This window comes from Cygnus atratus, chromosome 19 (assembly GCF_013377495.2).
Source record: "Cygnus atratus isolate AKBS03 ecotype Queensland, Australia chromosome 19, CAtr_DNAZoo_HiC_assembly, whole genome shotgun sequence".
Taxonomy (NCBI): domain Eukaryota; kingdom Metazoa; phylum Chordata; class Aves; order Anseriformes; family Anatidae; genus Cygnus; species Cygnus atratus.
Genome location: NC_066380.1, coordinates 1,627,433 through 1,647,454, shown reverse-complemented (window position 1 = coordinate 1,647,454; position 20,022 = coordinate 1,627,433). Strand labels below are relative to the sequence as shown.

The window sequence follows — 20,022 nt, the reverse complement described above, 5'->3', positions numbered from 1 at the left end:
AATTTTGATTGTTATGTAGGGACAAGTTGCATACGCAATCACTACTGCTCCATTATTGTTATACCACACTGTAACTGAGGCTTGGGGGGAAGAGTCTCGTTTTTATGACACAAGCACCGTATACTGTTGTTTTACCATAGTCCCACCCTAGATTTCTCATTGGCAAAGTTTATTTTAGTAATAAATTAGTTGATTGGCAATTCAATTGCTAGCAGATGCAAACTTTCTGATAAGGCGTATTCATTTTAAAATCAGAATTGCAGCAAGACTGTAGGTTAATAAACAACTTTCTAGCTTAACTTTTCCAGACATTCAGATGCTTCATTATACATTTTACTATTATACAACAGTATACACAATATAACAAATTTAATATATGCATATGGGCAAATCCTTCTGCATTAACAGAACAAACTGTAAAGCAAGAAATCACCTTTTAAGCCTTAGTTTGACAATTCTTACATCTCTATGCTAAGTATGCAAAAATGCAAATAAATGAGAAGAGCTGAACTCACACGAAGAGTCTATTATACTCAAGTGTTTCAAGTTACAACTTACAGGACAATACCTTTCATATTTCAGCAAAGCAAGCACATTATCAGTGGTAAGATGAAACTAATATCTACTATGATACATATCTTTACAACAAATTATTTGAGGCTAATCTCATAATTTCACAGGAAATGATGATCACTGAAAGAAATTAACACCTTACTTTGTATACCAAAGTATGTAACATTTCATAAGAAATTGGTAAAGGAGCCTGAAGCACAATACTGGCATTCCCCCCCGCACACCATTTTCTGCTGACCCATTGCTCCCAGACTTAGTAGATATGTTTGGATGTATACGCACACACAGTCACACACAGCATTTTATCATGTATCTATTTTTAAGAAAATAAGGAATTAAACTGCAACATAAATCCATAGTGCTTAGGGTTAACACATTCCTCAATCGATTGCAATCCACATGCACCATTCTTTAAAAATACAAACCAGATTAACCACACAAATAGTGTGTGTGTAAGAGCAGGTGTGTCGCTGGCAGGAAGGCCTACAGCAACATATCTGACAGCACTCAGATAAACCCCGAAAGCTCATACTGAGATCATCATCCAGAAGACAGAGTTGCATTGTGCACCCCTCTGCAAGATGCTAACACTAGCTGATAAAATCTATTTAGCTAAAAGATGTCACAGGCAAATAAATACAAGCTGGTGCTTTTCCCATCTCTGAAGCTACCTTACAGACCACTCTCACTGAACTGAGACAAAACAGGATTAAAGTAACTTAAAAATCACAGCCAATGATTTTTTTTTTGTTTTGTTAGGCTTTTATGGTTTAATTTTGGTTTATATACATCAACTTTCACTCAGAGTTTTTACTTAAATATGTTTTTTCCTACAGAAAATTACATTATTTTCCTACCTCGAATGTATGTGCTCTCAAGAAGCAAGGCTAAGCAGTGGCCATAGAAAACGCTATATAAAATAAACAGGAAAACCCTTCCCTGTTCCACGTGTGTTCCTACTACACGGAAGACAAAATACATCAACTCAGAAGAAACCAGAAGACCCCCATTCTCCTCATCTCTCTACAAGGACCACATTTTGTACATCAGTTGATGAGAATATGCTCTGAACAGCAGGGGCACAGTTGTCAGGACTGGCCCCTTCCCGGCCATTGTCTCCCACTGAGCGCTGTGCATAATAACGAGGCAGTTGGGATGATTACCAATGACGAGGAACAAACAATAACAGGTTTTCCAGTCGCTACATCACAATCTATATTTCTTTAACAGCCTTTGAAATCAATAGCTAGTAATGGGGAGGTATTTCAATTTTCAAAGTTACTGAAACATTTAACTGATCTGCTACAAAATGATTTTCCTCCATTACTTCAGAAATTAGGCATTTCTGATTATTTGTTCTTTAGAGATAACGCACACTAGTGAAATATTACACCACGGCTTAAGGTCTTTACGACACACCAAAAATCAGGTCACCTTTATATTAGCTTAAGACTGTTGCTTCCAAAACAGAATGTTGTCAGTGCTCCTGCCACGGAAATAACCGCAACCCAGTGGCCCAGGAGCAGCAGCCCCACAGGAGCAGTGACCCCACAAGAGCAGCAGCACCCCAGGAGCAGCGGCCCCAGGCCCCAGGCTCCTGCTGCCCGCCCCGTGGCCTCCCCTCCCGGCACGGCGGCGATGGTGGCTGCCAGCTCCACGGCGCGCGGTCGGCTACGTGCAGGCGCAGAAGGCCGGCCTCCGCCGTCTCCTGAGAAAAGGCAGCGTGGATTATCTTCTGCTGCGGTACTTTGCATACCACAGGAGGCAGGTATGGCACAATTTCCGAACCCTGCCTACAGGTCAGCCAGCCCAGCAGTTTCTCATAAATCGTGAGTAAATACCCAGAGTATCTTTTGCTTCTATTGTGCCTTCAGTGAGTTGGGTAACGGGAGAAAGTTGAAAGAAAAAACAAAACACTCCACACAAAAATATCAAAAAGCACAGGTAAGAGACATTATGAAAATGAGCTTTTAAATAATTTAAGTAACACAAGATGGGGAGAGTTTCTAAATTCTTCCCCACAGCAGCTTATTTACTGTAGTATAATTTTTCCTTTGCTGTTAAATCTTCTTTAGTTCTTAACTAGTGCCACGCCACTTTTGTCTTTCAATACGTATACTAAAAGATAAATTACTTCAGCCTTTTAAAGTTAGGTAGTAAGATACACACGCTGTGAGATTCAGTGAGAAGACAGGAGGAAATCTGCTGACCGTTTGCTGTGCTGTGGGGACTTGACCCAACCGAAGTAGATAGGATTTTTTTCAAGACCAGGGAAATGAGAACGTCTGAACTTGTCCTATGGCAAATGGATGTCCTTGCATGTATTGCACTATCTCATCTCCCCATATTTAACACTTCCACACTGTAATTTAAAAAAGACACAACTGTGATCGGACTCCACATCTGAGGTGGTTTGTAGAGGTTCAAGGTGAATTCCTTCTCATCCAAAACAGTCTACAATTGCATTTTAATCCCCCAAAATGGATCATAGTGCTGAGACATTCCTAAGCTTTATTGCCTTTACTATAAATAAAAAAAATCTTATATCAACTGCGTACATTAGAAGAAATTTAATTTAATCCACAATGCATGAAATTTAACTTAATTTCTCATCTGCTAATTTCAGTGGAAATAACAGCAATGTGTACTTAGTCGGATGCACAAAGTATCTTGTGGAATCGCCCTCAGCGTCACGTACCTGTTGATCACGACACCGGGAATGCATACTGTGTATACAGCCTGCTTTTGATGACATCTCGTAACAGCATCAGAATTGACATAACCTGGGACCCTACAGTTAAGAAAACCACCTTTAAATTATGCCTGGCAACCAAATGCTTGCACGTCCGCATATTTTTACAAGTACTTTATATTTTACATTGCATCAGCTCCATCACTTCAGCTTTTATACGGTCTGGGAATGTTTACTAAACTTTCAGCATCCTTATTTGGAAAACACTACATAATGGAAAGAGAGACTATGTCACACATCATTACAGCTTTCATCACTTTATCCATTCTTCATTGCTAATGCAACGTTCATTTAGAAGGTATTTTCAACTGTGTTTACATACACAATAAAGTGAGACAGACACTGACTTTATGAAATATAAACATCTACAAAACAAACGTGACGATTACTCAGTAAGACTCAGCTCTCCACTGAAAAAATCAGCACAAGTTGCCTGCTGATCTATGCCTGCCTCAAGCCATAGCAGGCACAACATCCAACTTCTGAACAGTGGCAAATAGGCATACCAATGGAAGAATACAGAAGGGTAGCTCAAACAGGACTTCAGTATTCAGCTTTAATCACCACCACTACTATCAGTAAAAACTCCTCAGCGGTCACATGTTCATGTCTTAACTGAGTATTTCATAATCAGATTCTAAATTAAAACTCTTGGTACTAAGAAGAGTCAACTTTATTTGATTCTTGATGTTCATACTTATCTTTAGAAGCTTTTGAACCAATGGTGTATCACGAACTTCCATAAGATTCACTAGTGACTCCATGGAAGTCAGACTGGGTTCTCTTACCAACCTCCTACGCACCATTGTAAACCCTCTTCCCTGAGGATGCAGCTCCATACAAAGCGACTGCTGCCCAGAAAACATTGTTGGGCCAAAGACCACCTCCTTGTATTACCCACCATGGATGCTCTGTTCTGGGGAGAACCAGTTAGAGAAATAACAAAACCAGAAAACCAATACACATAAAAATAGATCACATGCTTATTTTTGAAGCTGTTTCCTTTGTCACTTTGAAGAGGTGTTTTTTAGGGAGACTACCAACAGAGCAGCTCAAGCATTTCTCGCATGAACAGAACACGAAATTTCTGTCACTGGACATACTTTTTGTTTTGAAAAGGGGAAAGAGAAGACAATGCCGTTCCTCTGAGATAGAGGAATAAAACTTTCTTGCACTGTGACAGCAGCATTTTGCTTCTTTGCTATGCATTTACAGAATATCATCAAATGGATAGCCCAAAGCATTGATCCCACACTATGTGAACACAGCAAGTTCACCAAGTTTCCAAGTTCTAAAAATTATTACCACCTATAGAATCTTGTTCAACAAAAAGCCAAATAGGGAAGAATACTGAAATTAGCTGTGAACTGTATAATCCCATTGTTCAATTTCATGGCATTTAAGACACTACCTTCCCCTCCTCAAAAGTCTAGCTGCTAATCCATGCTGTAACCTGATTTAATTTTCCAGATGACAGGATGGGAATATGCTACAATGGCATATTAGTGTAACTATGCTGCTCTTTTACTCTCAACTTTTCATCAATCATAAAGTGAAGAGTTTTGCTTTTAAAAGAAGCATGATTAAAAACTTCTAAAAACAGCACATCTCAAATTGGTCTGCATTTGAAAGATAAGGAAATTATAGAACCAGGGAAGTTCTTCAAAAATTCTCAGAAAACACTTCCCACAGTTAACCACACAAGCAACAACACATACTATCTTGACCCATCTGAAAGAAAAAAAAATCAGCTTCTTTAATCCATGCTGGCTACAAATCATTCAGATGAAGTAAACTTAAGGTTATTATACAGTGATAATTACTTCATTTTTCCTCACTAAGTGATTTAAGGCATTCATTTCTTTAAGGTCTTTACAGCTGCAACTCTTTTTTGTCCCTCTAAAATGAAATGGAATTCCATTTAAAGCAGCTTCAATTTCAACACCCGTAACACATTATAGTACTTATGTAGCACAACGAAAAAGTAATTTTAAACTTCTTTCCAAACCTCTGCAAACTCCTAGATGTCCTGTATTCAGCACAGCTGAACACTTCTGCTTGCCCCCAAACTGCTGCAAGCTTTAGCGTGCAGATAACAGCACAGAGAGGGGGAAGGGGGAGGAGGGAAAGGCGGGGGGAGAAAATGAGGGAGCGGAAAAACCTACACTCAATACAGACCAGAAGCCTCAGAACAAATTCACTCAGAAAATACCTATAAAAGGATTTTTTTCTGAATGTAAAGCTTTTAAGACTTTAATTTTTCTCGTTAAAGTATTCCTTATTCTAACAGTGTAAGAGTCCTAAAATGGCCAAGATGTAAAATAAAATTCTGTAATTGTGACTTCCAAACTATACTAAAAAAGTAAACAACAGAAACACAAAACCAAATACTGCCAGCCTCACAACACATACAATTAAGTTATCCCAAATCATCACAACACCAACATGCACTGTAAGCACACACAGCAGGTGCAGTATTCAAAACTACAACTTAAGAATAGTATGCAATGGAAATATTCACACAGGTGACTACATTTCAAAAAAAAAAAAAAAAAGAGAGAAACACCTCTCACTTCTTGGATAAGAGGTGGGAAAAGCACTCCTTGTCTTGTCCAGGACGAAGGGGCTACATTCGTTTCCTCTTAGCAAATACCTGCTTAGGAGCTGCTGTCATGTCAGGCTGTTGCACTGTCCTGACTGTCCTTTAAAGGGTACGTAGCGCCCCACCGACCTCCCACTACAGGAAAATGGCAGAGTTAAGGATGGCATTTCCACTTTTCTCTGGCACAGTAACAACTTTGAGAGAATCTGTTCTTTTGTTTCAATACCATTTGAAAAACAAATATACCATGAAACAGTATCACAGAGCTAGCAAAAAAACACTGTAGTTAGGTCTGATCCAAATGTTAACACAAACATAACCAAAAGACCTAAACCTGAAGAGTTGGTTTCGTCCACATTTTATTTCAAGCCTCTCCTGCAGCATGAAGCAACTCCTTCCTGTCCCAAGGAACACGTTCGGCTCTTCCCTTCCAGAGCACCACAGGGTGATGGGAACAAGAACCAACAGACCAAAGAAAACACGTGTCAGAGTCAAGATATGAAAAGCGATTAGTAACAGGGTATCAGAAAAGTCGTGTATCGGACTAGGTAGACCCTTTTCTAAGGTATCATGTCCATCTTCAACTGCTGTTGTTCAATGTCTTGGATTCTCATATGGAAGTTTAATCAAACTTTACCATTGCTTTTAATGGAAGATGAGAAACAGTTCTGATGCTACCCTAGTGAGAAATAGACAAAATATAGTTGGGGAATTACCCCAATGCTAAATCCTTAACTTCTTCTGCTTTGTCCACACGGTGCTTTAAGCCAGCAGGCAGCTAAGCACCACAGAGCTGTTCACTCACTCCGCTATAGCAAGAAATTGGTCTAAAATCAGTCGTATAATAGCAGATTCATTTCTCTTTTACTAACATTCTACACTGCAAGAATAAGAACAAATTAGAAGGCATAAAATCTCTTCAGTGGTCAGAAAACTCAGAATTATCACTTTACACAGAACACAAGAAAACTTTCAGTCCGGATACATTTTTAAACTGATGATACTGATGTAACTAAAGCTACAACTGTTAGAGGGGATGCTTAGGAAAGAGCTAAAGCTAAAATAACAAGAGATCATATACAGAAGACAAAAGAGTACTTATTTCAAATCCTGTTTGCTACATGTTTCTAACATCTTTATTTGAGGTCTTCAGTTCTCTTATATGCATTGGTTAATTACTTTGGTGATACCTCAAGTCCACATTACAGCCCGGTTGATGAATCTTTTCAGTTTGCTTTACTATGCACTTAAGGGGATATTTCTCTTCATAACCATCTGTTCTTCAAGTGATAGCACATTTCTGAGTTGGTTGAAATCTAAGCCAAACTCCAGGAGCAAATTTCAAATGGGCTACACTTTTAATTCTTTTTCCCTGAAATTTTAGTCAAATTACACAGTGGCTAAAACCTAGAAAAATACAATTAGGTAACATCCTAATTCAATGTTCAAGAAACCTACAAAGCATGGCTTTTGAAATGGTGTACGGGCTGCCTGTAATAATTATACAAAACAGGTTAAATGCAGAAGCTGAGTAGGAGCACATCATTCAAGTAGGCCTCTATTGTTGGTTTTCGTTTGTTTGTTTTTAATTTTTAATTGATTTTTGCTTGATCAGGATGTTTTTTCTTGTAATCTTTTCACCACACCATAAATTTAAAGGAGATATGCTCAGGCCATGAATTCTGAAGTCGTTTCTCTCCTGCCTCTTTGTATTTATATTCTGAGACAGCAGAGTTGCCTGGTGACAGCCTCTTCACTTCAACAGCAGCTGGCAAGCCCTCCTTGTCCTGAAAATATGTAAGAAATGGTTAACCAATATTTCATGCTATGATTTAAATGTGACAATCTGGAAGTGCCAGTACCACACAGGTTAAGATTTAAAAGACAAAAAATTAAATTAAAAAACCGTCATATCTCAGAAGCAATGAAGGAAGAAAATTAAAGAGACCTTCTCCACGTGGAACTACATGCAGCAAATAGAAATCGAGTTAGCGCATCGTCTGGAGTTCAGCAATACCCGACACGAGCAGTTACTGCATAAATCTGCCTACTTAGCTTTTATTTCCAGAATGCAAATTCTCAAGTTATGCAAGATAAGACCAAAGCAACTAGAAATTTGACATTTTTACAGGAAACAGCTACCCCCCTTTAATATTTACAAGACATGTATTTCCAATTGCTTATGTATGCCTATCTGCTTTCCCAAGATTACTGTTTCTGCTGAAGGGTCAAGCATACGTAGCCCCCAAAAAAGTTTCTTCAAGCTAGCTTTTTACAGCAAAAATAAAACATTTATGTTTGATAAAGTGACAGTTTATAGCCAACTTAATTCATACATAACATTGGCATGTTAATAAGCACTTCCATTCAAAAAAATCCTTATTCAATTAAGAGAGAAACTTTTACATAATGTCACATTTTCTATTTTCCTGTGTCAGCCATTTAATTTCTAATTCTCTTTGTTGTTTTGAAGAAAGCCAGGAATAACATTTTAATGCAATACTGATTTTTAGGGATACCATATTACAAGGAACTCACATAAACCCACAACATGGCCATGACAATCAGTCAACTACATTACAAAACCTAAAGAAGTTATTAATGAAAACAAACAGTGTTTTCCAACATAACTCCAGACTTTTCTTACTATAAAATTCTTCTGAGTTTTATAAACATTTTCCAAACTGCTTTATTTTCACCATTTTGGGTTTTGGTTTTAACGACGTTATGGTTATTTTAATTTGCCAATAACCTATATTTTCCATGTATTAGAGAACACTTTACAGACTACTAAATTTTTTTTTTTTTTTATCACTTTCTCAAATTCAACCATAATAAATTCAGATAGACATATTACTAGGAGAATGCATACCAGTACTGCATAAACATATTCATTGACATACAGACCATCACATTTCAGGTTTAATCTGAACTGACTCTGAAAGCACTTGGAACAGAAGTGTAACCAACCTTAAGTTCTTGAAGTGTTATAATACAGTAAAATTAAAAAAAAACCAACACACACACAAAACACTACTCTTCAGCAATTGTATAATTGCTTAAACTACACAGAGAATACCTTCTTGGTTACACAAGCAACAGTGAATACTGATTTCTAAGCCTGAAGCTATATAACTTTATAACATTTAAAATTCTGACCTAACTTTCATACTTTCAATATTGATAGTATCAAACCGTTTCCAGTTTCAAAGTTATCACATGCTACTTCTGTAGAGTACCACCTGCTCCCAATGACACTGTTACATGTTATTGATCTGTGCAAATATCATCTCCTATGGGAATCTCCCTGCAAAGCAATAGGAGACCTTACAGAAAAACTCTTCAGAATAGTTTTGGGTTTTGATGCCTTCAAAATTTCTATATCTGCATCTCTGTTTATGTCAGGATGCTTTAGTTATTCAAATGGCATCAAACAGATTCTATCAAAGATGAAATTGTGCCACAGGAAACTGGGAATCCCATTATTAATTCTATTGTTTTTCTGTACTGGAGATCTTCACTTGTTGGAACATACAGCAAAATATACACCATCAATCATGCACGGAGTCTGATTTATATTCATATATCATTATCAGTAAAGAACAGACAGACCTATAGATCATTTTTGAGGAGACATTTTTATAACAAATAACAGGATGGTTGTGGTTTCTACAACAACGCACACAACCATAGAGCTTCACACTTAACTTGCTTCCACTACTGAAATCTGTGGTTGCTAAGAGCCCTAATTGACCACTGGGTTCAATGGTCATCAACTCACTCCTAATTTTTTAAGGCATATAAGTTCATACATAAAAGACAGCAGCCTTGTACCCTCCGGTACTTAATTTCATCTATTTTTCTTCAGCTTGAACTGCATAACATTCCCATCTCAACTTATCTCACATTAGTGGTCTTCCTTCTACCAAAATGGTAATGAAAACTTCTAAGGGCCAGGGAACTGGAAGAGAGTTAAAAAACAAACAAAGAAAAAGCAAAAGAAATCAGAGATTGGTCATGGTGAGCGTCAACTACAGCCACAGTGTCGCTGCAGCCTTGTGAAAGCCTACCAGCGAAAGCATTAAATGAGAGGAAAGTTTGTAAAAACAGGAAGAGCATTCAATTCACTCTCCTGCAAAAACTTTCTGTGGAGTCAGATGTGTTAATGACAGATATGAGCTTCTTGAACACTATTCAAAGTTTAGTGGAGAGGGTGCAGGGGAAGAGGTCCCGGCTTGGAAAAATACATCTCATCTAGCTAATGACCATGAGATGACAGTGAAAGAAAATCACTGAGTGTTCGGCTACCCAAAATGACTTCTCTCTTTCGGCATAAAAGTTCATTAACGAGACAGCATCAAGAACTGGAGGAGAACTGTGGGTATATTTACACTTGCAGTATTGACCTGTTTTGTATGTGCAATGCTTTCAGCTACTATTAACAAAGCTCACTTTATGCCATGTGTGATGCTATAATAAAAGACAGCCTCTAAGAAAAGAAGTTTAGCACATTTAAAGCAATACCATCAGTCTGAAGAGTTATTTGTTTTACATAAAGAGGAGCTTGATGATGTTCAGTGCAACCAGACTGGAAATCTATCATCTCACTAAAAATGTTTAAAATATTTTTGTTAATGTAGAAAATGCAAGTCTGTCAAAAAGATTTTTAACTGCAAAATGGAAATGCACTGGAAACATTTTAAGACATTTGATACTTCCAAGATGTATGATAGCACATCGCCAGGTATCCATATACATCTGAAGTAGTGAACTAGTTTAATTTTGAGCTCAAACATTTCATAAATCACATTATATTCATTTACCAGCCAGCCCTGAAAATCAGGTGTATATAAATCTAAAACTTTCATTCATTTCTCTTCTCTTTTCCTTGCCCAGCTTTATTACACAGCAAAATCACAGCTATATTTTCAGACTTTTTCAAGAACTCTGCCAACTCTTTCCAATCTGCCCACCCTTAGAAGCAGCTTTGCTGAAAACAATTTTTTCCTTCACTGTGAATTGCAAAGGAAATCTAAAAATGCAACTTGAATCCACTTCCACATTTTTTCTCCACAGATTTATCTACAAGGTGGTGAAGTGCAGATGGTCATCGACTCCCATTGTGCTGACACGCAAATCTCCTGAGGATGACTACAGAAATGAGGAGTGTAACTTCTTTGTTTGTGCTGCCACCTCACCCTTTCTCTCAAAGCATCAACACTGACTTGCAAGAACATCTAGTATTGCACAGAATAGGAGGGAAAGATGTGTCCTACAGACAAAAGGTCCTCAGATGAAACTTCTCAAAGTAACTGAGAAAGCTGATGGAGAAGGAAGTAAGAATGTTCACAGAGACTTCTCCCATAGGGCTTGGCAGAAACCTGGCTGGTAGCTAGAGGTCAGCTTGTGTTATCGCACACAGTCATATGCACTGATAAGCAGGAAGATGAGGGGGAGCATTTTTTAAACAAATCTTAAAAACTAAAGTAAGCTCCAGAGCAGCACAGTATGTCCAATAGATCCAGCTGCTTTTATCGCATACAAACACACCTTAAAGAGGAGTGTACAGTCTCTTTTCTCATTATCTCATACCACGCCTAATTGGGCTTCCAAGCTCCTTGCTCCCTAGCTGCTGCTTTGAGACCTGAGTTCGCTCACCTTTGTACCGCCAGCAGGGGAGTCCAGTCTCTTGGTTGAAGAGAATCAACAGGTCACTTCTGCAAACGCTCCTTCCCGTTAAACTCTGTTATTTGCCCTATATCCTAACATCCATTTCAGAGTACAGAAGAGAACAATATTTACAGCACTTTTCCTTGAAAAAAGTAAACATATATATATCACTAATTGCAAGGCCGCAACATGAATATTTCACACCACCACCATTCCATAGCGGCTCTACTCCCATTTCTAAAGCAATCAAACTAACGGCAAAGTTCTCTCCATCTTTTTAACACAAGCATATATGTTTGATTTTTAAACATGAAAGATTAAATTAGAAGCTACACACACAAACACAACTCCTTTTAAATAGACTCACAACACTGTATTTACATCTACTAGTACTCACTTTATTACTACAACCTTTATAACCGAGCTTAGGTTTGCTTCAAACAAAACCGGGTTCTCAGCAATACAAGCAGAAGAAAAAGCCCTGCATACAGTTAGTCTACAAAGAATTAACTGGATTAATTAGCAAGGGATTTGAGAAGCAGCTTGGAGCTAGAAAACCAAAACACTAAATTGTTTAAATACTTTGGCAATGGATCAAGGTTTCTAGGCAGCCCTATGTTCCATTCTCTCCTTTTTTTGCTCGGTGCTTTAACACATTTAACCTGACAAGGTACTTTTTCATGAGATATGAATGACACTGTCAAAATACCAAAAAAGAAGATGTGAATTAAAAAATGCCACAAGCTGTTAGCAATTCTGCCAACATGTATGAGCCCATGCAACATTAATTAAAAATCAATAGCTTAGGACGTAAATAGCTCTTATCTCTGTTATAGTATATTTCTAACATAACTCTTTATTAAAGAAAAAAGCCAACGTCTTTGCTATTATACTGACTGAATTGACCACAACAAAGCAAAGAAATACAGCAAAAATGCTGAGCAAAGAAACACATATGAGAGAGGGAGGACAGGAGCATGAATGATTGGAATGTTTCAGCCTTGCACTATCATTACCACATAACTGGTTGGAAATAGCCATGCTGCAAATACTTGCAGAAGAAGTTACCAGGAAGAACATGTCAGGTTTTTACAGCTAATATGGTTCTATACAAAAAACCTGCATGCCAAGGAAATAACAATAACATACACATCTTCCTGTCCGCTAGAGCTTATTAATCAGTATTTTTATTATGCATCTGAACTAAGTTTTAAGTTACTGTGAATTCTCTGATAATTACAAAATAAAGGTGAGAAAAAGAGACCACAAAGAGCATATCTTTAATGATACGATCTTCAAACTAAAGTTATATTAGAAGGAATCTATGCTAAAAGATTTAAACTAAGCTAGGAACTTAAGCCACCACTTTTGAAAGCTGTTTTCAAGCATCTAGCTTACAGACAGTCGAACATTTGAAAGACTTAAACCCACTTTCTAATAAAAGACCACCTAAGACCACACATCAACCTGGGTACGCACTTTGGGTCTGCCACAACCCCTATACAACTATGGCACTTAACTTCTGAACAGTTTCTACGTAAAATTTATTAAGAAAGAATAGAATAAATAAGAACCATACCAAAATGGAAAAGTTAAGTTCAGTTTTAGTTTTTTGTCTATTTGATTAGTTATTAACAATGGAAATATCAAATGCCTCCATCAAGACATGCATACCAGCCTAAATAAAGGATGAAGAAAGAATACAACCAGGCAAAAAGCTGTTCAGTGAAAATTTTCTTATTTGAATTCAAAATAAAAGGGAAAAAATCTTTTACGTAAGAGCTATGTATGCATTTGCCAAGAAAATAAAACTTTTGAAGTAGCTATACAAACACCAGTTGAAAAGCTGATCATAAAATTGTAGCACCCTTAAAGTGAAGTTCTCAGGACCAAAAGGATTATTCTGAGTCACGGCTACCAATATGAGCTCTCAGGGGCATCTTCTATCAGCTAACCATATGCAAGTGCAGCTCCACTCAACCAGAGAAGACAGGTTTGCTATACCTGCAGATGAGCAGCAACACCAAACAGTTGGTAATGCTACAGTGGAAAGCCAGTCATTCAGGAATTCAAGTCTGGAACATATGAAGAGGTTGCATTTATTAAAAACAAGCACTAGAGATGAGCCAATTGTTTCCACTGGAAAGATTTTTTTTTTTTTTTTGAGAAACACTGATCTGAAACACTGAATATATACATACAGAACACTAGCTTAGTAAAATCATACGTCAAACAGAGCAATACCTACAGTAATAATCAGATTAAGTAGCAACTTCCATTATGGCAATACAGTCATGAAATACCGAGCTTTCAGATCTTACATAACTTTTCATTGAGTCCATTGGATTTCATCTTCTATTAGCTGAACTTTGGAACGTTCCTATTTCTTCCTCCTCCCCGCACCACAACCTCACATTCCAAAAATTCAGTTTATTGATTAGAGTGCAGCCCAAGAAAATCAAAAGGTTCTGTTCACAATATGCAGACACCAGGTGTGAAGACAGGGAAAAAAACAACCTCACTGTCCATGAGGCCTTTTGTTCTGTCTGTCTCCTCATTGAGCTACAGTCAGAAATGTGTGCTTCTGTGGGGGCAACAGTGTGAGTGCGGAGAAGGGGAGCCAAAAAAAAAAAAAAAAAAAAGTTGTTGCTGTTTTATAGGATTTCCTTAAACTACCTGGATTCTCAACTGTTCAACTTCCATTCAAGCTACTACCAATTTCAATTAACCTTGTTTACGTACGGTGCACCAAATACAAGTTGTTGTTACTGCATTTGATATAACAAGATTCCCTCATCTAAAAAGTTAATTACACAATGTTAATTTTTAGTAGAAGAGTTGCGTTAGGCCACAGAACCACAGTTCCCCAATTTGAATGAATTTGAAATTCCACAGAGATCCTCCAATAATGCTTTAACTCATTGTAAAAACACAAACCATCACTTCGTTAACATTTCAATCATCTACTCCACTGAAGGTTCAAGAAAACAAAATAATTCAGAGGCTCTGTTACATCATCTGTCTCCATTTCATTATAAATTAAACTGATTATAAGATGAAGTAATTTGTAAACTCTTTCAAAAGACAATTTACGTTTTTTTCTACGACAATGAAGGTATCCCCCTAATATACTCCACTTGTGTTCAATACTAACCAAAGATACTTACAGTATGTGTATATATATATATATATATATATATATATATGAATGTGTACATATATAAAAGTGGAAGATATTTCTGATATGTCTTGGGGTTACTTTTAGCATTCTAACACTGTTTATAATACTGGTACAAATACTGCCACCAATAAAGAAACAAACATTAAAAAAGGTGTCCTTTAAGCTTTCCTTTAAGGCATCTACCATAATGGCATAATTTGCTCTGGACATCATTAAAATGTAAAGTTAATGAGGATTCAGCTGAAAACAGAAGAAATGTAACCTATTTTCAGGCAAAACTTCTAACACTGCAATCAGAGGGAAAACCTCTTTGATGTCTCTTTGTCTCTTCTCATTAATTTTCTTTTGGTTTAAAAAAACACAAAGGCTGCTTAAACTAAAAAATGCATAGAAGTTTAAACATGGTAATTATAGTCAAGCTGCAATGAGGTCAATAGGTTTTTAAAAAACTCCGAGATAAACAAAATTGAGGTGTATGACTATTTTAAAAACCTTGTCAATACTCAATTTCAATTGTCCATGTGATGTCCACTGTATTCCAAGCATTTAGCCTAGGTAGAGAATTGATTCAGGATGGTTTAGTGAAGGACCTAATCCTGTATCCAGGGTAAAGCAAACTATCAAGAAGAAATACATCAAAATGAAAAGTGCTACAATTGCTGTATTACTGGGTACCACATTTGGTATTTTAAGTGCAACAAGGCATACATTTTGCAATCTCCATGTGAGAGAGATGGCAAATTGTGAGATTCTGCTACTTTCTACCTCTACATTTCATTAAATAAAATACTGAACAGTTAAATAATTCTATTTATTCACTAAATCTATTTTTGTTTATGAATACTACTAAGGTGTACACAAAGCTATACACTCCTATTTTAATATGTTAATTATTTCCAGCAGAAATTACCTTTAAAAGCTATTCATTTGCATAGTGCTTACAAAATCTACAAAGCATGGAAGTGGTATGTACTTTTAGTGAATAGTTTATGAGCAGATTTTCTGAAACCATAATGAAAATAATAATACTATTAAAAACAAAACAAGATGATTTATTAGAAACAAAGGTAAGGCACTTAATCCATTACATAAAAGCAACAAATACACAGGAGAAATGTTATCTTCAATGTATAAGGACATTAATTACAGCAGAGCAAAATAAGCAAGTATCTATATCATTTTCCATGTACAAATATCATCTCTAGATAAGTCGGGATGAGATCAATGTATTAGTCTATGATAATTACAAGTATGAATTTTAATGCATTTGTGGGTATAGGCTATAATTCTATAGATAATGACCTGCTCTATATGAATCTATTTTAACTTGCTTGATAGACTATTCAAATTAAACCAGGTGAAGGTGCAACAGAGAAGTATCAGATAAAACAAAGTCAGGTGTTACTTTAGGTGCAAGTGAAGAGCAGCTTCAGAAGACAAATCTCCTACTTATTGCAAAGGAAAGCGTTGTGTTTTGCTTATTTGGTTGGTTTTTATGTTGCTTATGTTGCTGGTGGGTGTTTTTTTTGTTGTGTTTTTTTGTTTGTTTGTTGGGGGGGAGGCATTGGGTTGGCCTATTCCCACAGGCCAGTTCTGTTCAGCTACCTGTCGAAGAGATTTCCTAAATTACTGTCCATTCTGCCTGAGCTGTTTCTTATGTCCTGGTATCTCTTCTGACTTGACTGCACCATCCTTTACTGTCCTATTCACAAAAATATGAAGCATGTGATTTTAATATTAAGTGAAATACGAAGCTTGCAAATACATAAAGTGAGGAAGCCTGACTCTACTGTATACCTATACTGTGATACCTAACCAGACATTTTGTCTTCATGTTTCAAAATCTGATTTTGAGTCGCATTCATGCTTATAGGTGTTTTTCCACACACCGTCTCTTTTCAGTACCTTTGGAATAGAATAGAAGACCTCAATGATCTCTAACGTATCTTACAGGTCACACAGACATACCTGAAGACTTAATTGTTTACTTCAGAGATAAAAGCACGTAAGAACCAATTCAAAAGAGGTAATGTTGCTGATGTTTATATTCCTAACTATGTAGTTTCAACATAAAGGACCCTTCAAAGGAAGTAAAGATGGGATTCAGTTAATCCCAGTAGAATGTAATGGGAGTTGCAACTGTAATTCCCTTCAGCACCACACAAATCCTTGCACAAATTCAGTGTGTAAAAGATACTGCTTAAAAAAAAAATAGTCACAGCAAGTTCTCTACCCCCTATTTTTTCCCCCCATCCCTTCCCTTGGCATGTGTACTGTAATAGCTGATGAAGGCTGAGACAGACCCCATATATTTTGGGGCTGAGAATATTCCTTTGGCAATAGTTCTTCATTCACTCTCCTCCTCATCTTTTAACAGCAGTGCTTTCCACCCAGATTATGACTTTCTACATGGTCCTTCTACACAGACTTGTATTATTTAACTATCTACAGTATGCATCGTTTATTTTTACTAATTTGTCTATCAAATTTAAAAATATTACTCTCCACATGGCCAGTAACAGAAAACTTCAGAAAAAAACAAGCAAAATAATTATTTATTGGGAAGAGGGAGATGAGATGGGATGGGACACAGACACATTAGCCCCTTTGCAAGTATGAACAGAACTTCCTGAGATTAAAACCCATTCTGAATCCTAGATTATCACTACCAGCTCTTTGCTCCCACCCCCTCCATCCGAGATTATCATCCTTAACCTGCAGGTCAAACTTCCTGGTTTCTATCCCACTCTTCTGTGAAACAGGCTTTATTAGAAAGCATATGTAAAACTGTTTCCAACCAAAGAAGACATAACAATCATCTTCCCAAGAGCCAATAGATGTGTCAGATCTGCTGGGCCACAGCAGGGCCAAATCCCTCTACTCATCAGTCAGGACTCAGCAGCATTGCCTTGGCGTTTCTTCTCACTTCAAGAAATCCAGTGGCGAGCCAGTGAGACACCTTGCTCACAGATAATGAGTACGTTCGGATATAAACAGAATATAATACAGTGATTAAAATGTATCTTACCATCACTTATTCACAACCACTACAACAGGGAAGTGAACCACACACTAACCCGTAACTGGGCATCAGCACACAGCAGTATTTCATATAGAAAACTGCAGGTTCAATTTTTTCTCTAGTAGCACAAAAGGTTAGGGGGTTTTGTTTTTTTTATATACAGCCATGGCTGAACCAAAATGGTAGTCTTGGATTCATTTCACGTGTATCTTTTAGTAATAATTTCACTTCAAATCACCTTGCTAGCTCTTTTTCAATCTTAAAAGCCACCCCCAAAAAAGAAAGACAAAAACAACACACACCACAAAAGAAAAAAACGTCTCTTTTTGTTCATGACAAAAAATATCACATCCCAGAGAAGCAGACCAAAACTGCCTAGGACACTCTGCTAGGCCTCTTTTTGAATTAGAGTTTACATTCTCTTCTTTCAAGGAACTACGTAAAACAAAAAGAACCAGCAATGAAAGTAGACCTGGTTCCTCTTTTGTTTTACCAATTTTACTTTGCTTGCTTGTTAAACTTATTTGCTAGGTAGAATTACTGACCCATGTTCCGACAGACTAAACATGGTCATGACTCCTAAAATCCAGTATTTCTATCGAAGACACTCGTAAGAAGTGTAAGTACAACTCTGGATGGACAGTCGTTACCAGGACACTGCTACCAGCATTAAGCAAAATAAATAAATAATAAAAATCCCTAGTCTTAATCTATAGGGAGTCTTCTTTAAAGTCATTGTTTCTTCATCTGAATGACACTCTAATTAAAGTTCTTTGCAAGTCACAGAAGTGTCTATGTTGAGATTAACAACTGATTTTAGATGGACTAAGATTTAAGCAAAAGTTAACAGCATTAATGAGATCACCTGTTGCAATTAAATAAGGACAAACAAAACCAAACCACCTTGGAAATTTTTGTGACTGAGCAAAAACTAAAGTTAAAATTACTCCCTTAGATTAAGTAACCACCCCCATAACAACAACTTTTTTGACTCTATTCAGAGTACAATCTGCTTGCAGTTATTGGAATAACAGCCCTACTCTTAAAGGAACACATTAACAGAGAGTTAATTGCAACAAGTGCTTCATCAAATTCTTAAACGCTTCAAATGCTGAAATACCAAATGCTACTGAAGCATTTGGTATCTAAATTGAGTCTCTCAAGAACTCTTTAAAAAGAAGAGCCACTCAAACCTCTATAAATTCAAGAAAAACTACAAATACAGCTAGTGAATGAAAATAATTTGTTAAAACCACTAAAAACCTCCCTAAAAAAGTTTCAGTTTAGCAGTTAATTTCAACCTGCAGTTAAAAAGGCACTAGCTGTCAGTCAGTTTTCTCACCCAACTCTATCATGAAAAGAAAAACTGACAGATCACAGGAGCTTGCCTTTGTAAACCAATTCAGGAACTTTCATGCTTCTTATTTGTTAGGTTAAAGGTTAAATTGCTGACCTCTGCCCTCCTGCTTAGCAGCCTTTCCCTTTTTCTGTAAAGCTTTATTTTGGGGCTGTATTTACATGGATTAGTCTCTTTTCACGCTAAGAAGGAATCTGTTCACAGCCAAAGCCTTAGTTCTGGTTGTACAAAAAGCAGTCACAATTATTCAGCAGCAGACAATGACCATATTGTGGATTTACAAAAAAACCACCTCAGCCATGGCAAGTTCTGTCCTCGCTGCACAAAACAATAGAAGAAAAATCTTATCAAGCATTCAAGAGAAAGCAAACAAAGCAGGCCCACTGTGAACTTGATGAAGATGTCAAGCTCCTTTAAAAAAATATAAATCAACAAAAGAGTTTAAAGTCTTGTGAGTAAGACTTTCTGTGCTGAATTTTTCTCTCTAGTTAAACAGTGCCAGCAGCAGCAATATAGCACAGACTGGTAAATACTTGTGCAATAGAAAAGATTGCAGACAGAAGTAGTTAAAGGATGAAGCAAAAAGGACGAACAACAGATCTCTTTCCACAAAGTAAGTTAGAGAAATGGAAGAACATTCATAACTAACATTTTTGGTCTTTATTAAATCTAGTATCATCAGATAAGAACAGACCTAAGAAAAGTTTTAACTAAAACATATGATGACTTGCAGTATGACAAATTCTAATGTTTCATAAAGTGATCTTCTCCTCAAGTTAAGTTCCGTATTTAATTTATACTGTAAAATCCAAACTGGGAACTGTCTTTGAACAGAACAGTTCAGACAATGCTACTTACTTGATCC

The 20,022-nt window shown here is 36.9% G+C and overlaps 1 protein-coding gene across 6 annotated transcripts in view; it reads right to left on the bottom strand.

The window, feature by feature from the left end:
- Nucleotides 1–20,022, bottom strand: part of DENND1A (DENN domain containing 1A) — a 201,384-nt gene that overhangs the window by 168,050 nt on the left and 13,312 nt on the right. The window lies entirely within an intron of this gene.